Below are 6,069 nucleotides of genomic sequence, written 5' to 3' on the forward strand. Positions count from 1 at the left end.
GCCAGCCGGACGGACGGACATGTCTTAATCGACTCAAAAAATGATTCTGAATCGATCGGTATACTTTAAGGTGGGTATTGGACCAATATTTTTGTATGTTACAAACATGCAGTAATTTATTCAGAAAGCCTTAAAAGATGTTATACGCGAGGTCTTTTAACGTTTCGACAACCATTTAATGGCCTACTTTCTATGGAACGAGCTTCCACCAATTTAGAATCAATAATGTTTTTATACGACAACACCGCCATTTTATCAAATTTGTTTATTGGGAATATGAGAGCATATCTTGGGCTAATATGAGTATCTACAAAATTTGGGGTACGATACCATTTTACAATTTATTAGACCATACCATTTTTGTCAAGACCCATAATGAATCATTCCTATTATACAACTTCATTGAAAGTAGGTAGCTTAATATTTTTCGATTAATGGACTTTCAATATATTTTCTGAATTCATCTAGATTTAAAAATATAATTTGTTTCGTATTCATGCATTACAAATTCATCCACTTATGAAAATACCTATAAATGTGTTACTTGGCAAGCTTTATGAGTTTCACTATATGCTTTATGGTCTGAAATTAAATTTTTTTAAAAAAGATTTGTTTAAAAATTAATCTAAACTAACTGAAAATTGATCTCGATGTTTAAGAACTACATTTTGGCTTAGTTTCACTAATTTGGGGTGACCTAATGAGATTAATTCAAAAAAAACCTTAAGCGCTTATGGGAAGCTCTTATAATTTTTGAATGAAATGTTTATTTTTTTATGAGAGATTTTAAAATTTTTGACTTCCTTAAGTATAAAAAAAGTCTTTTAGTGAAATTACCATGAGAATTTTCATATTTTGTTCACGATATTTTTATATTTTTCAAGATATTGGAACAGATTTCATTTTCGTCAATTCTTACATTTTCTCTCAGGATTTTAAATGGAATAATTGTGAACTGATCTCAAAATCATCTAAATATAATAGTTTTATATCATATTTTAGATATTTACTACGAATAAAGGAAATTAATCCAACATAGGTTAGATAATATACGGTACTCCTATTTTTTTGTACAGTCGTAATCGGATATGGATTTCGAAAAATGTGAATACCAAAAAAACTAATGAACCTATTTACAAATTTCATTTGTTTTGTATTTTAAACACTTAACAAATAAATATCGCGAAAAAATATTTGATTTCTGTAAATCTTTCTTTTTTAAATTAAGCTGCATAATTATTTTTAAGTCTTACTCCTATTTTTTTGAACACAGCTGTAAATAGCAGCGAAAGTGAGCTTCAGAAATATCACTCTCTCAAAATTTAATGAGTAAAATAATACTTCTTAATGTAGAAGTTATATTTAAAAGATTGATGTTTGCTTAACTGATGAATGTACTGCTATTCATTTTATGATTTTTTTGTATTTTTTGAATATATAAATATGATATAAAAATTTGTGATAAAAATATATTCTGAATGAAGTCAAATAAAACTTAATTTTTGGTGAAAAATAAACAAAAAAAAGGTACATATTCATGAAAAAATTTTATTACGAATGAATGAATCTTTGTAGCGAATGGATAATTCATACATATTTAAAATAAGCGTTTATAGGGCACGTACTCAATGTATACTGGACACATTGGAAAGTATAAGTGCTGCCAATTGTACTACTTCAACCAAAGCTCTGTAAACCCACTGAAACATATTTAAGATATGAGGCGGAGCTCACAGCCGAACGGCTCTTTACTTTAGGCGAACTGGCCAAAAGCGGTTATAGGGCACGTTATCAAAGTATACTGGACACATTGGAAAGTTATATACAATTATCGGACTTGTCTGATCACATACCACAGAATATGTCGCAAACTTTGAAACGCCGATCAATCGGAAAATTAGAGCAAATACCAATAGGAATCAGTTGTTACCCGGATGGCTCTAAATTGGGCCTGTGGGCTAGAGGATCTATATTGAAGAACCAGAAACAGAAATATACCACCGTTTACCTAATCAGAACACAAGCTTCCAGGCAGAAGTCCGAGCAACACCGAAATGTGTAAATTGGATTAGAATAAATATGGCACCACAGCCCTTAATATATTTATCTATAGCCATAAGGCAATTAGGGCGATATTAGGTGATAGAATTAAAACTAAGATTCTAATGTAATAGCTTTAAAGGGAAGGGCAACGCAAAACCATTTGACGCAACAAAAGTTTAATTAAAAATTTGGGTGAGAGAATCACATATGGCCTGTTGATATAATGAAACAGTGGGTAGAACCACAAAGATCCTATGGGGTGACCCTAATGAGAACAAAACGAAAAATTTCCTCAAAATTAGCCATTCTGCAGCTAATATAAAACTGAGGAAGCTGAGTTTCTGAACATTGAAAAATAAGATACTTAGTGAACATTTTTTTCCTGAAAACGGGCGCATAACAGGCCCGATAGTGGCCTAGGTGTTTTGATTTACTATACATCCTCCCATCAATCTACCTAAAAGTTTGAAAATATAGTTTGGAGATGTTGTTACAATTATGGCCCTTTTCCAACACAAAAAATTTGAACAAAAATGTGTACTAGCACATTAATGAATACACTTATAAATATAAACATAATTGTCCAATTCACAATCGATGTCGTTGTAGCATTATATGTCATAAAAATTTTTCAAATAAAATTTTTTAAAACAAAAACAAATCAATATTAAAAAAATTACGACATACTACGATACAATCGTACAACACCGATTGTGAATTGGATAAATATTTTTTTGTAAAATTTTTAAAAACTAAAAAAAGTTTCTTATATTTACTTTTATGTGCCTCACAAAATTCTCGGGGGAAATTTTAATAACTCTAAACTTTTTTAAAAAATTTTCTTTTTGAAAAGACAATTTTGGTATAAAATGGCGCAATAATTAATACATAATGCCTCCAATATGTCATGTTCTTATTTTTATTAGTGTGTTGTACAAAAAAACTATTAACATTTACGTTATATTAAATTGAAAAATATGTTTGTTGAAAAAATTTTGTAAATTTTTTTATATTAAAAAAATTATTTATGTTAAAAAGTAATAAGTTTATAAAAATATTTTTAACATTAAAAATGTATATGTCGGCAATTTCTCTTATGTTGATCCTCTGTGTCACAGCTTAATATGAATGGTATTTTTTCCTTTAAATCGATTTTCTACTGTAGCAATATCTTGATGAAAAAGATTTTAGAAATGAACATGTTAAATCTCCTAAGTTTTAAGGAAAAATATCTAGATGTTTGTTCTGAAAATGAATCTTGACATTTTCACTCCGATTACGCCTAAGCTTTATACCAAATTTTTTACAATTTATATTTATAGTTTTCAGACTTATGATTCCTTATATTGTACGCGATTCCAATTCGTAGTCTGTATAGTGCAATTCACGTTGACGTCCTTCACAAAGGCACATGAAGCACTGATGTTTTGGAAATCCCCTCTTCAAATATTAAAAATGCTACTATTTTTATAATTTTCCTCAACATCTGTGGCATAATTTATGGATATTGAACGATTCATATATCCAATATTGAGCAGCACTTAAGGCTTTTGAGAGATCCATCTATAAATAGCAACCATTTGTCAGGATCATAAGGGTATGCAATTATTTTAAATAAATTATGATATCTGCTGCGTACTGCACTCATCAAATAAGCTGATCGCTTTCGAGAAGATTTTGCATGGAAATCCTTGACAACTCTGATCCCTTTTTGTATATTCCTATGTCAAGCTGTAGATCAGCAAAGTCGGTCTCTGTTATTAAATAGGGGTTTTGACACCCAATCTCACTTACTGCGTGTTCTGACTTGCAAATACTTCTAATGTGTAATTTGACAATGAGGCTTCTTCAATGATATCTGGATTATTAAAATTACCTGATGGTTGAATTTCTTCATATATGTTTATTTTCAGGCGTAGAGTACTTTAATCTAACAGTATTTGGACGGGGTTTTCAAAAATAGCAAGAGTTCTCTGAATTTTTAGTACAATGCAATCATATAACTGGGTAAATAAACTTCATTGGATGCCGGTTTCGTCCATCGGTCAGTGACGCTAATATTCCGCGGCAGCAAATTTTCCCATAATTCCCACCTATTTAACTTATTGGAATAAAATTCGGCATGAATATGTTTTGTGAACACAGAAATCATTCTACCAAATATCCCGGAATGGTCCACTATTGGTCATAGTTCCATATAAGGTGCACTTTTGAAAATACGTTAAAAACATAAATTTCATTGAATTATAAAGTTATTAGGATTAAATTCGAATTGAATAAGTTTTGTGAACATATAAATTATTCGACATAAATGTTTCCGGATCGCTAAATTATTTGTTATAGCTTCCATATAAAATTCCCTTTCGAAAATCACAGATAAATTAAGGCATTGTGATAAAATTTGACAAATGATTATACATTTTTTCGGATAGATCACATATAACTAATAATTTCAAAAATTACTTAAACGCTTACTGGCAATCAAAGTTTTTTTTTGGGATAAAATTCGACTAGAATGCGTATTTTGTAAAATAAATCATTATACAGAATCAGCAAGATCGTCCAATAATAAGTTCCACACACATTTAAAACTCACTTAATATACATTTTTTGACCTAATCCAAATGAATTCCACATACATATACATATATCGAGTTACCTTAAAATTAGTTTTAATAAAAAGAAGGTTGATCGTCGTTAGTATTTGGGGTTCGGCACAACCGAATATAGCACTGCAACTTCTTTTAAAGTATTTTTTATTCTACCTGAATTTTTACATACTGTTGGCAAAATATGATAAAATGATGTCTGAAAAGATTGATAAAATACTTAAACTAATTACATTCTGTAAAATTTAAAATAATTGACTAACATTTATATTTACTGAAAATGTAAAAATCCTGTTGTTTGAGACATTAAAAAATATTTTAATTTGGGAATAATCATAAAGCAGATCTTAAAATAATATTATTTTAAGTGGTTAAAAACATAACAATATATCACTATATTGAAGTACTTTACACGTGCATTAGTGTTTTTATATTTTTTGTTCCTTTAAATTACAAATTAAATATTTACATCAGATTACTCCCCTGTTAGCTTTTGTACGAATTTCGTATTCATTTTAATGTAAAACATAAAACAGAATGATATTACAAAGAGCAGAAAATGAAAGATACAACACACACATGTACTTACATATCTAAAAGCACACACTTATCAGGTATAAGGAAATAATTTTGCTTTTACATTAAATTTTAGGTCCGTAGTTATCACTAAATATGTGTATTAGCCCTTAATACTATTCAAAGACCGCACATGCTTATCTTACACGTTTTTAATTTAATTCCACTGTATTTGCCACAATAATGATAACGTAAAAAAATATTTTGATCTTACAAAATGTATAGTTTACTATTATTTTTGAAATTAAATTTGAAGTAAATTACTAGTTTTAAGAAATATTGTTTTAAGAAATCTGGAAGCAAAAGTCACAATCTACTTTATATATTGCTATACATGTATTTATTAAAAAAATGCTTTTGGAGTGGATAACATAGCAAAAAATACATATATCAGTGTTAGTCAGGATTATTATTTCCTGAATAACATCACTTCCAAGATACTTGGATCTAACTTAGACGAACGCCTGGCAGTGGCAAAGAAAGTGCTCCAGAGTTTCACATGCTCTACATTCGTCTGAATCTGCACGTTCAATTTTACATGGATGTGCTCGAAATCCTGTGTATAAACTCAGAATACGTACCATCATACTAACTTTATAGGAGCCTCCTCAGCTCTTCTAAAAAAGTAATTTGGATTTTTTCCCCTTTAAAAGTATTTTCGGTTAGGTTCCTTAGGAGGTTATTAATCGTGGTAACTAGAGTATTCAAACGATTAATCGTCGTTCGATTAATCGATTAATTTTTGACGATTAATCGTTCGAATAAATGAAAATTGTAAAATTTCAAATAACGAATAAACCGAATGATATCTATCAATTAACCGATTAAGAAAAACTCACTA

At 29.3% G+C, this 6,069-nt stretch overlaps 1 long non-coding RNA gene across 1 annotated transcript; it reads right to left on the reverse strand.

Annotated features, from left to right (window-relative positions):
• Nucleotides 1-3,373: 3,373 nt before the first annotated feature.
• On the reverse strand, nucleotides 3,374-5,474 carry LOC124419855. The gene is made up of 3 exons (XR_006940848.1): nucleotides 5,242-5,474; nucleotides 3,920-4,250; nucleotides 3,374-3,862 (listed from the first exon to the last, which is right to left on the reverse strand). It is a non-coding gene; the product is annotated as an uncharacterized LOC124419855 (long non-coding RNA).
• Between the last annotated feature and the right edge of the window lie 595 nt (nucleotides 5,475-6,069).

This window comes from Lucilia cuprina, chromosome 4 (assembly GCF_022045245.1).
Source record: "Lucilia cuprina isolate Lc7/37 chromosome 4, ASM2204524v1, whole genome shotgun sequence".
NCBI lineage: Eukaryota > Metazoa > Arthropoda > Insecta > Diptera > Calliphoridae > Lucilia > Lucilia cuprina.